Genomic DNA, 22,017 nt, shown 5'->3' on the forward strand with positions numbered 1-22,017 from the left:
GAAAACTCTTCGTATTTTTAGTCAAAGAGGGGCAGCTGCAGACATGTGATTTTTGACCCACCCCAAGATTTTTCATATTTTAGCACGTAAATATTTAATTTAGGCTTAATATAGCTATTTCAACCATTTTTCACTTCTTTACTTTATCTTCATCATAAAAATGGAAAATTACAAAAAATACTTTAGTATGTATCTTCATAATTCTTAAAAAAATAATAATAAATAAATAAATACAAAAATAGTACATTATTTTTATCTTTATATAATTTTGAAAATACAAAAAATATATAATAGTTTCATATTAGCTTTTGCATTGTGTAGTATTTTTATCTTATTTTAAAATGAGTCAATTAAGGTGTTGGATCATAATTTTAAGAGTTTTTGGAGCCCAATTCTTGGCCCAATTCGGATTAGTCCATTAAGCCTAGGGACCCTTCTAGACTCTTCTTTGGAACAAAACAAATAAAAAGGACCCTAACGACTTAACACAAAAAGACCTTTTTATCTCGAGTGTTGGTTGTAACACTTGCTCGACTTCTGTCCGTGTATTACTAAATATTTCATCAATCGAAAGTTCGAGTTTCAGTTTCCATAGTTGCTGAAGTTCTATTAATTGAAAGCAATTTCAGTTCTTAAGCTTCATTTTGCTGCTGGAATTTCGTTGATTTGAGTCCATTTTGGAGCTCGTTTGTGAGATCTGTTCGGAGCTGGGTATTGAAGTTTCGAGGTCGTCAAGGTCTGGTCCGTCGATTTCTCCATTGAAGTTGTGGCTGATTAGTTTTGCTCTGTTTGAATGCCCCTGTTTCGGTTTCTTTTAGTTCTGTTCAAATCGTTGTTGCCAGATGTTCTTGTACTCAACATTGCGAGAAGTTCTTATATCTGAAATTTCCTCTTTTAAAGCCGTTGTTGATTGCTGTTTGTTTCGGCTGAATTTATGGTTGAGCTCCAGCCTTAGTTTTTCAAACTTTTGAGCATTTCTCGTTCGTTTTGTTCCGGCAGTGAGGTAAACACAAGAAAACTCCTTTTATATCTGAGTATTCTTCATTGAGATGTGTTACTGAATTACTCATCTGTAGATTGGGGAACAGGATGGTTTGCTTGTTCAAATTTCGTTGTTGTTGTTATTGGATTTACCTTTTAATTACAATTTCTGAAATTCATCATGCTTGTTAAATTAGAATTGATCGGTTTCGAATGGTATAAGCAATGGCATAGCATTGATTTCTTAGCACAGCTTTGTTTCAAAAGTTATATGTTTAAGGCATAAATTCTGCGACCGAAGGCATAATTGCAAAGCTTGTTGTTCTCTCTATAATATTGTTATCTAATGTGAAGTTAGTGGCTGTAAATGGGATTGGAACAGGGTGATTCAAATAGGCCATTTGGCCAATGGAATTTGAGTAAAGCTTTTGGGATCTTGATTCTTCTAGCACATTGTGGGCCAAATGAGTTTAACTTGGAAGATATTAAGCCCAATAACTTTAGTATTCATTCATAAGTTAGTTTTTTTTTTAAAAAAATTAATAGTTATCCAGAGTTTTTCTAGTTTAGCCAGATAATTGAAGTTGTTAAAATTCAGTAGTTAATCATTACATCCTTCCCCACAACAATAATTTCCATAAACTCTCGGCCTTGCTTTAGTTGAGTACAATCCTTTGAAATTAGAATCGAAGTTTGTCATTAGTTGAATTTCTCATGGCCTTCACAAAGTTAAAACGCGTAGTTGTTTTAGGCGCGTTATTTTAATAATATTACCTTCCTAAACTCGGGTGCGCATTTATGTGACCCAAATCCAAATCTCAACAACGTTAAACAAAATGTGTCGTGGACCGTGGGTGCATTTATGTGATGTGGTTCAAGACATATTTTAAATGACGTTGCAATTTTCCTTTAAAAAATTAAATAAAGCGGTTAAAAGTTTAAAATTGCACATAGATTCAAAATGTATTAAAATCAGATAATAGGCCAATTATAACAGTTGAGCGACCGTGCTAGAACCACGGAATCCGGGAATGCCTAACACCTTCTCCCGGGATAACATAATTCCTTACCCGGATTTCTGTGTTCGCGGACTGTAATACAGAGTCAATCTTTTCCTCGATTCGGGATTTGAACCGGTGACTTGGGACACCATAAAATATCCCAAGTGGCGACTCTGATTTTTAAAATAAATAATCTCGTTTCGATCGTCACTTAAATTGGAAAAAACTTCGGTATACCCCTTTTGGGGGTAGTAAAAAGGAGGTGTGACAGTCCATATGTCACAAAGATGTATCTAACTTTAAGTAGCATTACTGGTGGCGAACGATAAAGAAGGACATTGTTATGCGTGTTTCACGGTGTTTGAATTTCCAGTAGGTGTGGACAGATTGACCAATTCTACGTATTTCATTCCAGTGTTAGCTTCTTACACATTAGAGAGATTAGCTTATATCTAGAGAGATTTTTTGCTTGCACGGTATGCTCATTTCTATAATTACAAACTGTGGCACTCAATTCACATTGCACTTTTGGAGAGCTATGCAAGGAAGATTGTGCACTCAAGTAGAGCTCATCATGACATTTAACCCAGAGACAAATGGCCAGTCCGACCGAATTATTCAGATCCTTGAGGATATATTGAGAGCCTGTATTATTGATTTTTGAGGGCTTTGGTGTAAGGCCCCGTAAAAGTTTGCTAGTGATCTAAGGTTTTATAGTGCCAAGGACAAGTTATGATGTTTAGAAGGTTGTAGAATAAGTTTCACACAGATTTGTGGACTGCACAATGCGTCGCGAAGTGTGTAGAAGAACCAGCTCAAGAGGATGATTCTTAGTCAATTATGCGGACCATGAATCAGCTTCGCTAACCACAGAAACGTCACAGAATGGGTCAGAAGAGTGCTAGTTTTAGAGATCTTTTCGTGGTGAACTTTCCGGAGTGCATATCAATTTCACGGACCGCAGATCTGTCATAGAAATAGTTGGGCCACTTAGGCAATTTTTGAAGGAAGAATCTATAGTCCAATGTGCGGACCGTAAAACATTATGCATACCGCAGATTCCCTGCATATCTGACCAGTCCATTTAGAAATTTTAGATGACCATTTAACGATCCCTTTTGCGAACTGTGTATTGAAGTGATCCCTTCAATAATGGAAATGTTAGATGGGAATTGAACATTGGATCTTATGGGATGGTGATTGGAAGTCATAAGCTTCCAAACTTGAGTTTGGGTATTACGGAGAGTAGGGAGAAGGTATTTTTTGATGTAGTTATTGGTTGGGTGTAGTTTGGGTGACCATGCATGTGTTGTTGAAGGTCACATAGTAACCAAGGGTAACTATGGGTGTGAATTGGTCATGGAAGAGGTGTGAAGGATGAGAAAGCACAATTACTAAGATGGTAAAGGGCTATTCCCCCTACGTATTTGACAAAATATTTAAATGACTTACACATAGAAATCCTCTAATGTTGGTCAAATTAATTTTTTGATGTAGATTGAAGTATAACGAGTGGAGCAACATAGTAGGAACCCTAAGGAAGTTTGATTAAGGTATGTTTGGCTAAACCCTTCCTATAGAATTTGATTTCATGAACTCCTTATAAACTCCAAGTTTGTTTCATTCAAGTTCCCTTTTTCCTTTGTTCTAAATTGCTTCAAATGATTGTATAACTGAATGCCTATGAACTCGATTCATGTTATATTTTCCATCGTTATGCTCTCTTCTTTGAAATTCATTTCAAGTGTTTAAGCTTTCATATACTTATGTGTTTGTAGCCATGGCTTTTCAATATTTTAAATACATTTTTCTGACTTTTGATTACCCATGACACATGAATGAAATGAAAGAATGAAGATGATATGTGGCCATTTGTGCCCAGAATGATAATGATGATGTATGTCGAAAAGTGTTAATAAAAAGAAAGGTTTCATGAAATGCTATAAAGAAATATTTTTGGGAATATTATTATGTAACCGAGAAGGTATAGGTTGCAAGGACCTATACATGAAACTACACATGTCGTGGAGGAAGACGATTGGGAATGAGTCCCTTCACACTATGATGCGATTATGACCCTTAATTGGGATGAATGTATTTCTAGAAAATTTACATCGATTCACATGGCATTATGGTGAGATGGCTTAACCGATCAGGTCGAGATCTAACACAATACCTTCTCCCAACTAAATCTATGCGACTGTTCTCCCAACTAAAGTGATAATGTTCCTATGTCGGTAACTATGTGACCTTCAATAACACATGCATGTGGGTGTGACTGTAGTTTGGGTGACCATGCATGGGGGTGCGACTGTAGTTATACATTCCTATGTCGGTAACTAATGATCTCCCAACTAAAGTGATAATGTTTATTTGAAAAGTTGTACTCATTTACATTCACTTCTTATGTTATAACTTCTTGTCGTATATTTCTATTGATTTACTCCTTCTTCCGTGCTTTCTCTCCTTATGTTGACATTTCATTTCATGTGAGGGTATTTAGCCTTTCATACTAGTATTATTCCATATGTACTAATGTCTCATTGCTGGGGATACTGCATCTTTAGTGGATACAGGTGGTACCTCAGCAGGCGGCACAGATTCACGATAGGAGTGCATCCTTTCTTTAGCTAATTATGGTGAGCCCTACTCTACACCAGGGCCCTCATATTGTATTTTGGTCTTCTTGTATATTTTTTTGGGTATCGTCAGGGCCTTGTCACCGGCACTTTCTTACTTTACTCATGACAGTTTAAGGATCAGTAGATAAATTGTGGGTCACGTATGTATGGGAAAATTATAAATGTTGTTGTCTTTTTTCTTCCACTTATAACTATTGGCTTGTAATGTTTTGTCAACTATTAATGGGATTCTTAAGTAATGGAAATCAGCATTGCGTATTTCTATGTTCTTTGTGGTCAATTGTGTATTATTTCTAGGCATTATGTCAACTTGCTTGACTGGATTACCTCGGTTGAGCGTCGATCCCTTTCTCGAAGTTTAGGGCGTGACAATTGGGATCAGTTCCTACCACTGGAGGAGTTTGCTTACAACAACAACTATCAATCCAACATTCAAATTGTGCCTTACGAGGCTTTATATGGTAGGCGGTGTCGTCTCCTATTTGTTGGTTTAACCCTGGCGAGGCTAAGATGTTGGGTACGTATTTAGTTCATGATGCCTTATATAAGATGAAGTTGATTCAGGATTGTCTTTGAACAGCGCGGAGCAGAAGAGTTATGTGGACAAAAAGGTCCTTGATGTGGCTTTTGTGGAGGGCGAGAAGTTACTTTTGAAAGTTTCGCCTATGAAGGGTGTGATGTGATTTGGGATGAAGGGCAAGTTGTGGACGAGGTTTATTGGCCCATTTGAGGTGTTAGAGAGAGTTGGGGAGGTTGCTTATAGGCTTGCTTTGCCTCCTAGTCTTTCAGGAGTTTAATTGGTATTTTATGTTTCTATTCTTTGGAAGTATCATGAAGACAAGTCACATGTATTGGACTTCATGTCTTCATCACAGTGCAGCTTGATGAGAATTTGACTTATGAAGAAGAGTCAGTAGCTATAGATCGGCACGTTCAAAAGTTGAGATATAAGAAAATTACTTCTTTGAAAGTTCTTTTGGAAAGGGAAGCCAACTGAGGAGGCTACTTGGGAGTCCGAGTCCGATATGAGGAGTAGATATCCACATCTTTTTGCCAGTTCAGGTACATTTCTATGTCCATTCGAGAAAGAACGTTTCTTTAAAGGAGGAAAGGTAACGACACAATCGGTCATTTTGAGTTATAGATTTTCATTTCGTGATTAGATAGCTTGAATAACTTTATTTGACGATTTATGACTTGTATGCACGGTTTGTTTTGATTTTCCAAAGGTTTAGATGTGTTTTGGTAAAGAAAATTGATTCTACAACTTTAATGTTATTGAAGTTGACCACGGTCAATATTCTTGGTAAATGACCTAGATCGGTGTTTTAATGATTCTGGTAGGTTTGTGTGATGATTATCTACTTGTACATATGTTTGGTTTCGGTTTCGGGTGACCCGAGGAAATTTCAGCGCTTAGAGTTGAAAGTTAGAAATTTTAGTTAAGAACATTGGAAGCTCCTTACATTTTTTGGGGACTGATTCTTGATTTTAGATTTTATTATGATGTTTAGAGCTTACGAGTGAGTTTGTGCAAGGTTTATATACTTGATTGAATGCTTAGACTGGGGACCGAGGGGCTGGGTAGGTTTTGAGGTGGTTTCCAGCAATTTTTGCACAAATTGCAGCAACTGTTCTTCTACTGGTTTACTATGCATCACGAAAGCGAAGCTTGTCTTGCGTTCGCAGAGGGATATTTGGGGCTAGGGAGGTTTAAACTCCGCGAATGTGAAGGGCATATCAAGAATGTGATGGCCTAGGAGGAAGCTAGCCTACACACACGCATAGGCTTCCAAGTGTTTAAAGGGCTGGATGGTTTTCTTCATCGCAAAAGCGGTAGGGGGAGTGCGAACACAGAGGCTTAGGGGGAATCAGTCTTCGCGAATGTGATGTTATATTGACCATTGGCCTTCGCGAACGCGAAAGGTGCATCGCGAATGCAAAAAGCACCTAACGCCCAGGTATATAAAGTGTTGAAAATCGGAATTTAGCATTTTTTCACTATTTCATTAGACCTAGACCACGAATTGAGGAGATCTTTTAGAGGATTTTCTCCCCAACTTCAAAAGTAAGTAATTTTAACTTAATTTGTATTTATTTTCATGATTTCCCTTATATTTCACTCTTAAATCTAGGAATTTTAAGCGTAAAAATTGGGGTTTTGGGGTAAAATTTAAGAGAGCTAATTTTGGAGATTTGGACCTCGATTTGATGTCCGATTTTGAAACAAATCAGATATTTGGACTTGGAGAAGAATGGGTAATCGAGATTTGATCTTAATTTCGGATTTCGACCAATTCGGCCCGGGTTGACTTTATATTGACCTTTCCAATTATGATAAAAATTGAACTTGTTTGACACTAGAATAATTTCAATGCTTGTTTTGACTTATTTGAGTATTAATTGACTAGATTCGAGTTTGTTTGGAGGTTTGTGATAAAGAGAAAGCAGTATTGGAGAGTTGATTTATTCCGGAAAGAGGTAAGTATCTTGGTTAACCTTGATTTGACAGATTTACGTTGTAACTGGGTCTATTTTCTACGTGCTATATGTGTTGGGGGCGATGTATATACAAGGTAACAAGTGTATATACGTTTGCGGTTAAAGCATGAAGGTAGATCTAGCCTTAGTCATGCCTTGTTTGCTTCATATATTATTTCTCCAACGTTTTAGATAGTTCATTGAGTTACATGTTTATTTATATATATATGCTATTAATTATATTCAGGCTTGTTGAGTAATTTGGACATTACGGACCTTGAAATGTTGATTCATCGATTTGTGCAAAGGTCATGATTATCTCTTATGCAATGTTTTATGCTTAATCAATCTCCTTGATGTTATTTATGATTTTCACCTTCCTTGGTATTGATTGACATATGCTTGGTGAAGATGAGAAATTATGCACTATGGATATTTTTGTGCTTTTGAGGATGAGAAATTATACACGACGCGTATTTTCGAGCTATGAGAATGAGAGATATTGCACGATGGGCGTTTTCGAGGGGTGAGAATGGGTGATATAAGCACTACAGGTATTTCTATGCTATTTTATAAGATATCTTTTACTCATTCCTTTGTTATGCAGATTTATGGACTCGGCTATGTTAATTCATAGTTATCATTTTATTTTGTTAAATTTGAGTTGTGGAGATAGATTTGGTTGTGACATTTGAGAAGCATATTGGTTATTTCGTTAGTTGATCCTTTTACTATCACTCATATTTACTCTTACAATTTCTCTTATTATTTATCTTGTTATTCTCTGTTTGTTCTCTTGCTTATTAATAGCATGTGTTTATAAAGTAGGTTGTATACGGCTAAAATTAGAGAGTCTGATTTTATGATCATTATGATATTCTATGGCCCGTGTTCAGAAGGCCCGAGGCACAGCTCAAGGTTTGACCCCGAGGGTTCCCTATGCTCGATTTCGGGGTAGCGCAAATCGATGGCTATCTTAGACGAGCAGGAAATTTCCAAAAGGCACGTAGTTACAGCTGACCAAGTCTGCAAGAATAGTACATGTCCGTACCATGACATTAAATAGTTGTACCAACTGCATTCCTTTGTAATAAATGCATATGTACTACGTTGGGATTCCCCTCCTATATAAAGGGGACCCTTGTCATTTTGTAAAGATGGATGATAATCAAAACAAGAACAAGAACATTCTCTGGTCTCTAACTTAAACACTCTCCATTGTCTTTCCTTTGATTTATTGCTTACATTTATTGTGTTTCATTGATTGTTCCTCATTTATTATTCATCATTGATCGTAAAGAGCCATTATTGAGGCCCTTGGAACTGTTAGTCCTTCATCGGTCATCCTCAGTCAAGCTCGTTAGCTAAACCTCGAGGCCCAGCCTAGGCCAGTCAGAGACCCCGGTTCGCAGCCATTCAGTTTGAATAACAACACTACCTCTTACTCTTATTTTACCTTCTTAGCTCATACTTAGCACCTATCGCTTAACAACTAACATTAAAATAAATCACGCATTTTTAGAACCACAAAATCAAATCTAATTGTAATAACCATTTTCAAGGTAAAAAGTTTGGCGCCCACCGTGGGGCTAAAATTAATAGTGATTGTTTTAGTGTTGGTTTACTGAAAAACACAAGTTATTCTTCACACTTTTTCTTGTCCAAGAATCTTTGATTTCAGGTCAAAATGTTTAACTCAGTGAATCCACATGAAAACAACGGTCCTGAGGACCATGGAGAGAATGGTGTAGCTGTTCCAGGCATCGGTGTTCCACTGCAAAACCCTGAGGATGCGCCAGAGCCAATACCCATGGATGTGGTCTCACGCAATGCCTAACACGTCGATGTAAGCTCCCACACTAACGGGGGTATATGCCGAGAAAACCAATAAGAAGCTCAGAGAACCCCAGATCAGGAGGAACGAGAGGTTAGCCTTCACGTCATTTTTGAGATGTTGCAGGTGCAACATCTGGTGATTGCTCAACTGTAAAGCCACCAAAAAACTCCAAGCACAACAACACCGGAAATGGCTCCGCGAGCCGTATAGGTACCGGGAAGATCGAGCAATAACGGGTCAGCAATCGACCCCGCTATTATGAAGATGCTCGAGGACCTTATAAAGAGGATTGAATCGGGCAAAAAGAAGATAGAAGCTAATGACAAAAAGGTGGAGACCTACAATTCAAGGGTCGATCAGATCCCGGGCGCACCCCCGATTCTGAAGGGTGTAGATTCAAAGGAATTCGTACAAAAGCCATTCCCGTCGAGTGTTGCTCCAAAGCCCATCCCAAAGAAATTCAGAATGCCCGATCTCCCGAAGTACAATGGAACCTCGGACCCCAATGAGCATATCACTTCTTACACTTGAGCTGTAAAGGGAAATAACCTGAAGGACGACGAGATTAAATCCGTCCTATTGAAAAAATTCGGAGAAACCCTATCAAAATGGGCCATTATATGGTATCACAACCTATCTCTGAATTCGATAAACTCATTTTCCATGCTGGTAGATTATTTTAAAAAGGCACATGCCGGTGCCATCAAGGTTGCTACAAGGAAATCTGACGTTTTCAAAATCAAACAGAGAGAAAACGAGATACTACAGGAGTTTGTATCTCGCTTTCAAATGGAACGAAAGGAGTTACCACCAGTCTCTGATGACTGGGCAGTGCAGGCCTTCACCCAAGGTTTGAACGAACGAAGCTCAATAGCTTCAAAGCAGCTAAAGCGGAACTTGGTTGAATATCTCGCCGTGACCTGGGCGGATGTCCACAACCGGTATCAATCAAAAATTAGGGTCGAGGATGACCAACTAGGAGCCCCGTTGGGCTTAGTATATCCTAGAAGGCTCCTGGCAAAGGAACTAAGGCCAAACAAGGAAAGGTACCAACCGTACACTGAAGATCGAAGAAACGCCCCAAGGCGTAACATACCTCGAAATGACTGAAGGGCAGATCGAGGTCAGAATCCATGGGGACTCGTGAGCAGATCCGGATTCGACAAACATGCAGGACCGAGGGAGGCACCCCGATTATCTGAGTACAACTTCAACATTGATGTTTCGAACATCGTATCAGCCATAGGTAAAATCAGACACCAGGTGGCCAAAACCCATACTACTAGATCTGTTGCAAAGGAACCCTAACCTGATGTGCGAATTCCACGGCACGCACGGTCATAGGACCGAAGATTGCAGACAGCTCCGAGAAGAAGTAGCCCAACTAATCAACAAAGGGCACCTCCGAGAGTACTGTCATGCCCTAATCCTAGGGGCGAGACTGGCACTCAGTGCCTTACCTATCCTTGCGTATCACTTGCGACTAAGAATCTCTGAACATGTAATGTCATACATTGGCCATGGGCCACATTACAAGATAATGTGCGATGCAAAATATAAAAACTGAATAGAGACTAACGCTGACTAAATGTCAACATAAGGATGGGCCGGCAAGGCCGTCATAATTACTACAACTGACAAGCCAACAAAATATACATACAGGGCCTACAGGCCCAACATACTGCACTATCTGATAGGATATGTCTACAAGCCTCTACTGATAGATGTACTGTGATCAGAATAAGGCCCTGACCTACCCATAACTTATCTACGTATATACATAAGATATACACCACACTGCTAGACCCGGCAACTCCGAAAGAGGGGGAGCTTACCGATAAAGCTGAACTCGGGCAACACCTAGTGAGGAGGTCTACCTATCTGTCTGTCTGAACCTGCACGCATGAAATGCAGCATCCCCAGAAAGGGGGTGTCAGTACGAAATAATGTACCAAGTATGTAAGGCAATATACTGAAGCTGAAATTGAACTGATAATATAATAACTGAAAACAACTGGGAGTCAAAAAAAATTGAAGATATGCTCATCTGCTGATACTGACTCAACTCTCTTAATATAGTGAGTAAAATAGATGTCCGGCCCTATAAGGCTCGGCATACATATATATCTGCTCTGCCATAGTAGGCTCGCTCATAAGCGCTCGGCCATACAGGCTCTATATCTCGACCAACTGGGCTCGCTCATAGTCACTCGGCCACAACAGGCTCAGTATATAACTTACCATCTGATCAGAGGTTGCCCAACAGGGGCCTGCCCATCGATTATAGCTCGATGGTAAAGAAAATACTTTAATACTATATATATAAATTCTCTGCTCTCTTTACTGGAAGAAGGAAATACTCAATTGAATATGAAGTCCCGATAAGAAGAATATCATAATTTATAAAACTAGAAAAATATACGTGACTTGCGAGACTAGCAAAATATACTTAAATTCCGGGATATTAATTTTTCTTTATGACTCGTTATCAAACTTGTGTAATTACGAGATCATGCAAAATGAAAGAAGAGCTTAGCCTTAACATACATAGAGTAGGGAAAACTTCGTATAATATTTCGTTGGAAAACCTTCATTGATTGAACAAAATTTGCCTCTGCTCCTTAAAGATTCACGGATGAAATTTGTTTCTGGTTCCTAAAATTTTAGAACGAATTGATCTGATTTGGAGTGAGGCTTGGACAAAAATTGTTTAGAATTGAAATGAATTGTTTCTGCTTCCTCACGTTTTGGTCTTAAGGCGAAATGTATATTGTTGTTTTATCTTGAATGAATCGAGCTTATCAATTCTAAATGCTCACCAATCTTTATTTGATAAGACCAAGACTTTGTAAATTAGCTTGTGACACATGTAAAGGTGAGTAATGAATCACCTTATACTAAAAAGAGGGCTACCACATTCTCTTGGTTTAATTGATTAAATTTTGTCCGCTTATTAATTAACTGGGTAATGTTCTGTTACCTGTTAATTAACCACTTACCCGCATTATTTAAAAATTGCCCTAAATTACTTAAAATTCTATTTATTTTAATATACTTTATATATTATACTACCGTGGCCATATGGTACCTTGCATGGTACTAGTTCATAATTATCGGGTATTATCGTTCGACCCGTATTTTATTCCAAATTGTCCACTCCCAACGAAACTCATTTCGTTAATCCGTGTACCTCTTTATCCTTCATAATACTTATTTATCGCTTGTTATAAATAGCGTAAGTACGTTAACGTCAAGAAGATCTCATCCCCGAGTCTACGTCGGTTAACCGAAAACGAAATTTTTAATGTACGAAAATTGCGAGATGTAACAAGTTCCTCAGTGACCGCACCAAAAATCAATTTCGGGAAAGAGAGGCTAATAGGAAAAATGAAACAGAAGAGCCACAACATGTCATCCACATGATCGTTGGAGGAATCAACATCCCACAGGAACCCATTGTCAAACGAACGAAAATATCCATCACTAGGGAAAAGCGAACTCGAGGTTACATACCCGAGGACGTTCTCACATTCAACAAAGAGGATATCGAGGCCTTGTCTCAGCCTCATAATGACGCATTGGTAATTTCTTTTCTTGTGAATACATTTCAAATTAAACGTGTGCTTGTGGATCCAGGTAGCTCGGCCAATATTATCAGGTCGAGGGTGGTGGAGCAGCTCGGACTGCTCGACCAGATTGTGCCCGCCTCTCGAGTCCTCAACGAATTCAACATGGCGAGTGAGACAATGAAATGGGAGATCACCCTCCCGGTCAACGTGGCTGATACAACCCAAAATGTCAAGTTCCATGTCATCGAAGGAGACATGAGGTACAATGCCTTGCTCGGAAGGCCATGGATACAATGCATGAGAGCAGTACCATCAACCCTTCATCAAATGATGAATTTTCAAAAAAAGGACAGAATAAAAATGGTATACGGGGAGCAGCATGCAGCAAGAGAGATGTTCGCGGTGCATGATGTGGCACCGGCATCGACACCTTCAACATCGAAGGAGCCAAAGGATAAGCGAACAACGAAGTAGAAATCACAAGCTACATTCTCGGATGCACCCGAGTGAATGAGAAAAGGATTGTACCGCATCCTCGGAGCGAGCAGTTGAAGCATACCGAGGCTCGAAGTGCCATTGCTACTGAGGTATAACCGTCTCCTTTTTTATTTACATCTTACACTAACCTGTGTGCAGGTGTCCGGTTAGAAAAATCATAGCACCTTCTAGCTTGAAGACCTTAGGTTTTAAAGCATGTGTTACACTCTTTTCCTTCGATCGGATTTTATCCCAAGAAGGGTTTTAACCGCAAGGTTTTTAATGAGGCAACATCTATATGCTACCTAAGGAGAACTTAACAAGTATTCAAGGCTTCTCTTCAATCAACCTCGAATACTGGGGGTCATCCCCCCGGGAGATCACCTCCCCGGAAAAGTCAAGATGAGCCAAAGAGGGTCTCGATAGAAAAATGAAGTATTGGTCCAAACAGTCAAATGAACCGTGTCCGCATAAGAATAGTCAAACCCTAGACGACGAAAACATGTATACTTGTACCAAGTAGTCAAAAGAGTATCTTTTACCATCAAAACGCTTCGCACTTCAAAAATATTTGCTATTTTTTACAAGAAATGGCCCTAGGGCCAGAAATTTCCCAAACACCCGGGAACTGACATCAAAAACTCGAAGTTGTAAGACCTTCGGGCCGGAAACTTTGAGCTCATAAACCCTCTATGAGGCAACATCAAGTTTATAAAGAACGGCTCCAGAGCTAGAAACTTTCGATGTCTTGGGGACTGTCACTGACTGTCACCCCATCAAGCTATCAAAAGACTCGAGGCCATAAGACCCCAAGCGGGCAACCTTGAGCCCGAAAGCCCTCTATACGGCAATGCTAGAAAATGTAAGACCTCCATGAGGCAACCTTGAGCTCATAAGACCTCCATGGGGCAATACCAAATATGTAAGACCTCAATTAAGGCACGAATTATACTTGTGCCAAGTAACCGAAGAATCTGTAAGACCTTAATTAAGGCATGTTCAAATTTATAAGACATTACAAAGGACATAATCCCGATCTTAAAGTCAAGGCTATATACTCGAACTTGTAAGACCCCTAAAAAGGCATACCCACAATATAAACGCTGAGGCTACCTCACTCGGGGACTAAAAGGCTACGGCCAAATACAATGACTACGGTCATACAGCTCCGGCCAAACTAACGCGACTCGGGGACGCCCGACCATCGCCGTAAAATCACAAGCCATCAATTACTTCAAAAATACTTTGAAAAGAACCGATTAATCAGGCTACCCTCGGCATAATCAAAAGAGCTTCGATCATGTCAGCTCTAAACAATAAAAGGCTTCGAGACAATTCAGCCATCGAGCGAAACCTCCCGAGGTGCTCATTTATCATTTCATAACGGCTCACAATCGAGGTTCTTATCGAACCGCCGAAGAGTCAGACGAACACAAAAACTTCAAAAAGTCTTTAATGAGGGAAAAATAAAGCCTATGTAAGAGGTCGTACCGACCCAACACGTAAGAGCCTGAGCGCCAACCTATATTAGAGGTCGTACCGACCCAACGCATAAGAGCCTAAGAGCCAGCCTATATTAGAGGCTGTACCGACCCAATGCGTAAGAGCCTAAGCGCCAGCCTATATTAGAGATCGTACCAGCACAACGCGTAAGAGCCTAAGCGTCAGCCTATATTAAAGGTCGTACCGACCCAATGCGTAAGAGCCTAAGGACCGGCTCAAATAGCCTCAGGGCCAATTTTTAGACCTAAAGGTCAATGAACTCAAGTCAAAACTTGACTCGGGAACTAAGCCCCAAACGGTCAACTTTTGACCGTTACAAATCGCTCAGCAGTAGCAAGAACCTAAGGGTTTAATTTGAGGTCCAAAATTCCGGACCAATTGTCAACAAATGTCAAAATTTAAAACAAAAGAAAGACATACACAAGCAAAGGGAAATTCATGAAAGGGGAAAACCAAAAAACTTCTTTTTATATGTATATGTGAAATAACACAAGGCTTTATTTACAATGTTCTCTAAGAGCATTGTACGCAGAATCAGAAAGGAAAAGCCTAGTCTACTTTCCCCTCGGGGACTACGGCTCCATCGGCCTCTTCCTCATTATCTTCGGCATCGGAATGAGGAACTTGGCATCATATTCATCCGCCTTGGCCTGCTCAATCTCTTCCAAGAGATCGAGACCCCTAACGTGGATCTCCTAGAGGGTTTCCGTCCGGGATCTGCATCAGGCAGATTCATTGCTTCTGCTCTCCCAAACGGAAACCTCTCTCAACTCAGCTCAAGCGTCGGCAGCATCTTTTAAATAGACAGTCACTTTCTTATCAGCCTTAGCTCGAATCTCTTCAGCTTCAGCCCAGACGTACATGACCTCATCCTTCATCTTTACTAGGTTAGACTCAAGCCTTACAATCCTGCTCGTCTGGACCAAGCTGTTTTCATGAGCATTTCGGAGTTGCACCTCGAGGGCAGAAGCCTTGGCCAAAGCATTCTTCTTGGCCGTAACTTGGGCATCAAACTGAGCCCTTAGCTCATTACACTCATACTTGGCCTAACCAACTTTGCCCCAAAGGCGTTCCAGGTCCTCCGTCTTTCTCTACAACTGAAGTATCAAAATATTAATCTCAGAGGGTAGAAGAAGAAACATGCATCCCCTCGAAGCAAAGGTTACTTGTCTCTCGAGGCGGCCTTCGTAGTTCAGGCTTCGATTCATCTCATACCAAAGGTGTGTCAACTCCTTTCCCCTTTAATCACAAAGAAGTCTGAGGGATTTCTCCCCGTCCAAGGCTTTCTGCAATCTGGCTTCACGGCGGAGTAGCTCAGACTTGAGCTTGTCAAAGGCCTATAAAAAATGCTCAGTGAGAAAATGAAAATGCAAAATCGAAAAACCAACAAAGTCAACCAAAAATCACCACTGAATAGAGCCACTGAGCCTCTTCAGAAGTTGAGCGTACATCGACTGGCATGGTCTCATCGGCCCCAGTCGAACCGCCCTCGGTGGGGATATGATCGCTCAAGACCCCGCTTGATTTAGGCGGCCCCTGACCTTGAACATCCCTCGAAGTACCTTCAAGGGGAGAAGAAGATGGCGGTAGAAAATCTTTATCCCTCAAAGTACCTTCGACGGGAGAAGAAGATGGCGGAAGAAAATCTTTATCCCTCGAAGTACCTTCGACGGGAAAAGAAGAAGGCGATAAAGGAGGAATAATTTTTCCGAGGCTAGAAGCCTCGGGTACTGTAGGCTCAGCTGATACATCTTAGTTGAGCCTTCGGGCAGGGCTTGCCTCGCTATGAGCACCCTTATCCTTCGAGGATTCCTTTCATTTGTTATCATTCCTCGGCCCCGAAGATGATGATCTTTCCTCCTCTCTGAGGGGGCATGGTCTCATCTTAGAAAATTCTCCAATGCCTGTGGTGACGGAGTTAATACACATAAAAGAAAGTACCTTTCAAAGAAAATAAACCACACAACGCATACCGTAGTGTTTTGCCCCCCATCTACCCTTGGACAGATCTCGTCACTTACGCTCATTATAAGTCAAGCAAGTTGCCAGTTTCTGAGTCCAATCCGCCAGGTCGGGGACCTTGTATGGCAGCCGCGAGATTGCTGTAGAAAAGAAAAGGAAAACATCTTTACGGAGTCTGCCTCCACCATGAACAAAAATGATAAATACACAAATGTACCACATACGTGTGAAATTCCATTTCTCAGGAAATGGCAGGAACTCTACGGGGATGATATCGACAGTCCGCACTAGGACAAATCGACTCATCCACTCTCGGTCCCCATCTTCTTCATCGTTGGCAACAAAGGGCCTGGTGGATCAATGTTGTAGACCTCGGTTTTGCAAGGGCCGATACAATCTGATGAGATGGCTAAGGGTGAACTCGAGTCCGGCTTTCTCCGCAAAAACCTTATCATCAATACTATCCTCCAGAACGACGGGTGAACCTGTGCCAGGGTAGCCTGATATCTTCGGCAGAAGTCGAGCACGACTCTATCGAGAGATCCTGATGTAAAGGGTTACATGTATACGTTCAAAAACCCCTCTACATGAGCCATGATGTTCTCTTCCAGGGAAGGTACCTGCAGTACCACCTTTTCTCCCCATCCGTAGTCTCTCCTCACTGCCTCGAGGTGTTTCTCTCCTATTGATGGGATAAACCTCGACGCATGCTTCCAATGGCCCTGAACAATTGGGAGGTATCTCTAACGTAAAGTTCCTCCTCGAGACAAAGCATCTCGAGGTTAGCTCATCGGACGCCGGTGGTGTACTACCGACTAAGTGGGAAGTAGAGGTAGAACTATCCCCTTCTTGATGAATAGATTTAGGCACGGCAGCCATGATTATGGTGAAACAATAAGGAGGTGAAAACTTAAGCGAAAGCTTTGAATTAAAATGATGGAAGCACTGATTCAAGGAAGAAAATTTCTACAAGAAGGATAGTTGCTCAAAATAGCAAAGGCCTCAAATGAAAGAAAAGCAAGCTCATATGTAGAGCAAGCGGTGACTGTTCGCCTACTCTGAAGGCTAATTAACTTTGACTAGGCCATTATCACTTTTGGGGAAGTGTACCAGCGGGACCACCTCGGTCACTTCACGGTCATGTCATATGAATGACGCTATCATACATCGTTCGGGGGATCAAGATCCTCGTATCAAATCTAGCCTCGAGATGGTGTCCGATCTCGAGGATCTTTGTTATTACGAGTATGGGCTTTAAAAAGCTATCAAATCTAGCCTCGAGACGGCGCCCGATCTCGTGGATCTCTGTTGCTACCAGTGTGGGTCATTCACCTGATTATTTAGCCCCCGGGCTACCCGAGTCTAAGTCAGTTCTCGCTCGAGGACTATTAATAAAGCCTCAGGGCTATCTTCGCCTTAAGTTCAATTTAAATGCTCTCTCGATTACTTTAGCCCAAGGGTCACCCGAGTTCGAGTGCATCCTCGTTCAAGGACTATCTATAATGCCTTAGGGCTATCTTCATTTCAAGTTCAAAGAAAGTTTTCGAGGCCGCCCGAGTTAAAGCAAACTCTCACTCAAGGACTATTTGTAAAATCCTAAGGGCTATCTTTATTTTCAGATGATCAAGTAAACTCCCACTCGAGGACTAGCAACGAGGCCTAAAAGGGCTAAGCTTTATTTCAAAGAAAATCGGGACCCTGCTCTCGCTCAACTCAAACTTAGAAGTCCCAGCAACCTAAGTTTGTATCAGATCAATTCAGACTTAGTCCGAGGCATGACAAAGAATCTCAAGGAAGATTATATTAACCAATCGGGAACCAAAGGGACTACGATGTCCGGGTCCAGTATTCGGACCGATCGAAAGTAAAATGGAAGTTCAGCACAAGCCAAAGGCAAATCGAAGAAACTTTTGTATTGATAAAAGACAATTAGAAAAGTCCACGAGGGATCCTTACACAGAAACAAAGAAGCAAAAAACAACAGCTAAAAAGCCTAATCTACTTTCGAAAGTACATCCTTGGGAGCAAAATCTGCAAAAACCGATTCCTCGGGGACCCTATTTCGATCTTCAAAGCGACGTCTTCGGGAATCTCCTCCGAAACAACAGTAATGAAAAAGGGCTATAGCCGATCAAAGATCAAAAGCTTTTAACAAGCAAGGGAAATTGTGGCTTGGTGAAAAATTTGGCGAGTATGGGTCTCGTCAACACTACTATTGTGAAGCTACTTCTTAAGACATTGCACTGGTGTGAGATGCAAAAGTTAGTAGATGATTCCACCTCACTCCATGGAAAGAAAAAGGAATGAGGCGCCATACCAGGTTGAAGTTAAGAGAGATGAGCAGCGGTCTATGGTCCATATATCTTCTGATGCGGGATTAGAGGCCTCTCTCTCATTATCTCGGGCCAACAACAACAACAACACAACCCAGTGTAATCCCACTCAGTAGGGAAAGGCTCTGTAGAAGAGCCATGGCATAACTGACAAAGTTGTTGCCGTATGACCTTACGGTCACTGGCTTGAACCATAGATATAGGAGTTTGGAGGAGGATGAAGAGAAGGGAAAGGGCTAAAGGCTGTTGAAGGAAGACTGGGTGAAGTCTTGGCTCAAGCAATCGCCCATTTATAGAGAGACAGTAGTGTAACCGACAACGTAATCAATGCCTTTGGAAACGTAGTAACGGCGCAATCACCGCTTTTAGGAAAGTAAACCGACAGTATATTCAATGCTTCTAGGGAGACATTTCGGTTACTTCGAATGCTTATATCACAAGCATGACGTCATTGCGTGATGTTCGAGAAGATCGAGGTCAAAGTCGTTTCATATCATTCTATTCTAAGAAATGTGGGGACTATCTGTATACGGCTAAAATCGGAGAGTCTGATTTTATAATCATTATGACATTCCATGGCCCGTCTTCAGAAGGCTCGAGGAACAACTTAAGGTTTGACCCTGAGGGTTCCCTATGATCGACCTCGGAGCAGCACAAATCGGTGGCTATCTTAGACAAGCGGAAAATTCCCAAAAGGCACGTGGTTAAAGCTGACCAAGTCTGCAAGAATAGTACATGTTCGTACCGTGACATTAAATAGTTGTACCAGCTACATACCTTTGTAATAAATGCATATGTACTATGTTGGGATTCTCCCTCCTATATAAAGGGGAGCCTTGTCATTTTGTAAATATGGATGATATTCAATACAAGAACAAGAACATTCTATGCTCTCTAACTTAAACATTCTCTATTGTCTTTCCTTTGAATTATTGCTTACATTTATTGTGTTTCATTGATTGTTCCTCATTTATTATTCATCATTGATCGTAAAGAGCCATTATTGAGGCCCTTGGAACTATTCGTCCTTCATCCATCATCCTCAGTCAAGCTTATTAGCTCAACCTCGAGGCCCAGCTTAGGCCAGTTAGAGACCCCGGTTCGCAGCCATTCGGTTTGAATAATAACACTGCCTCTTACTCTTGTTTTACCTTCTTAGCTCATACTTACAACCTATCGCTTAACAACTAGCATTAAAATAAATCACGCATTTTTAGAATCACAAAATCAAATCTAATTGTAATTACCATTTTTAAGGTAAACACAGGTGTCTTATCATATCTCATCACTATCTCGTCGAGGTTAGACTCGACACTTATTGAGTGCATTGGACTGGCCGTACTCATACTACACTTCTGCACTTCTTGTGCAAATTCTAGCATTGGTCCTAGCAGTGTTCCAAGGGGCGACTAGCTAGAGTCACCTTCCTTATCTTGTTTACTATTAAATTTTATAAGATAATATTGTACTTCATTTCAGACTTTGTACATAGCACTCTTTAGAGCTCATGTACTCAGTGACACCAATCTTGGGATGTGTTATGTCAATTATGCCGGTTTTAGAGATATGATATTGTTATAGGAGCTTTTACTCTTTATTTATGATATTATGTTGTTTAATTTTTAATTTGCTTCATTATTTACTATTGTGTGTTGGCTTTCCTAGCACGTAGTCTTAAGTTCAATCACGACCACTTGAGTGGGATTTTCGGGCCGTGATAAGTTGGTATCAAAGCCCTAGGTTGCATAGATCTCAGGAGTCATGAGCAAGCTTTGTAGAGTCTTGAGGATCGGTGCAGAGACATCTATACTTATCTTTGAGAGGGTATAAGGCGTTTAGGAAATGTCACTTTCTTTCTTTCTCTATCGTGCAACTTTATTTTATCCTAAAGTTTGAATCTTTTTTCTCTATTCTCTCACAGATGGTGAGAACACGCGCTTCAGCTGCAGCAGAGTAGGAGCCAAAGCCCCAGGTTGCAGCCTCTACCATGGGTAGAGGCTGGGGCGGGCTCAAAGCTAGAGCCCAGACTAAATCATGTGCAGTGGCACCTAAAGCTACTCATGCTCGTGCTAGCTCAACGTTGTCTAGCCCTAGATAGCTCTAGATGGTGATATTTCAGTTCAAGATGAGCTGGTAGGGACAACTTAGGTTCTAGAGGGATTTATTGCCACCTTAATGCTTCAAGAGGCCTTGGTATGTATGGTTGGGATTATGAATGGCATTGCTCAGGCAGGTGTACTTCCTATGGCACACGTTGCTTCTTGGGGGGTGGAGCTCAAACTCCTGCTACCTGCACTCTATAGCAGATGGTGTAGGGATATCATACCCCAAGAGTATTACCAACTAATGTAGTTCAGCTTACTATTATCGTGCAACCTGAGTTTAGGCCCGCTATGTCTGATCATGAGCTGAAGAGGATGGATAAGTTTCAAAAGTTGCATCCTCATTGTTTTAGTGGGTTGCCTTCAAAGGATGCCTAGGAGTTCTTAGACCGATGTCATGAGATCTTGCAATTTGGGACTAGTTGAATCCAGTGGAGTGGACTTCACTATTTTTCAGATGTAGGGTTCGGCCAAGAGGTGGTGGCAGACTTATGAGATAGGCAGACCAGTAGGATCACCTCCTCTTACTAGGGCTCAATTTGCATATCTTTTCTTGGAGAAGTTCATCCCAATCACTTAGAGAGGTGATCTACGTAGCCAGTTTGAGCGTCTTTAGTAGGGTGGTATGATAGTCACCCAGCATGAGTTGAGGTTTGTGGATTTGACTCGCTATGCAACTATCATGATCCCTACTATGAGGTAGAAGGTGAAGGGGTTCCTAAAGGGACTTGTTTATGGTATCAGAGTCGAGACTAAGACTTCATTCACACAGGTAGCGGAGATTGCTAGGAGGATTGAGCGCATTCATGGCCAGGTGAGATAAAAATGAGTGACAAGAGGCCTCGTCATTTTGGTGGTTTCAGTGGTTCCTCATCTGGAGGAAGGTGTCATTGTGGTAGAGGTCATACTAACAAACTAGTACAGTTAGCAGTCCAAGTTTCTCGTAGTACTTTAGGCAGCTACAATACTTATGGTTCCTGCCTAGGCAGTCATCATTTAGTGCACCTCCGATACAGAGTTCTATGGTGGTCATTAAAGTCATCAAGGATAGCTTGAGATTCAGCAACCACGTCAGCAGGCAGGTTGTTATAAGTGTGGTGATATGGGGCACATAAAGAGGTTTTGCCCC

At 41.0% G+C, this 22,017-nt stretch overlaps 1 long non-coding RNA gene across 2 annotated transcripts; it reads left to right on the top strand.

Annotated features, from left to right (window-relative positions):
- The first annotated feature begins 511 nt into the window (after positions 1-511).
- LOC107806813 (uncharacterized) lies at positions 512-8,297 on the top strand. 2 transcript variants are annotated; one of them, XR_001652765.2, is made up of 4 exons: positions 512-1,003; positions 3,480-3,535; positions 4,550-7,659; positions 8,002-8,297. It is a non-coding gene; the product is annotated as an uncharacterized LOC107806813 (long non-coding RNA). The 2 variants fall into 2 exon arrangements; XR_012709835.1 differs by lacking the exon at positions 8,002-8,297 and having other exon boundaries at positions 512-3,384; positions 4,550-4,880.
- The last annotated feature ends 13,720 nt before the right edge of the window (positions 8,298-22,017 follow it).

Source organism: Nicotiana tabacum, chromosome 1, assembly GCF_000715075.1.
Source record: "Nicotiana tabacum cultivar K326 chromosome 1, ASM71507v2, whole genome shotgun sequence".
Classification (NCBI taxonomy): Eukaryota; Viridiplantae; Streptophyta; class Magnoliopsida; order Solanales; family Solanaceae; genus Nicotiana; species Nicotiana tabacum.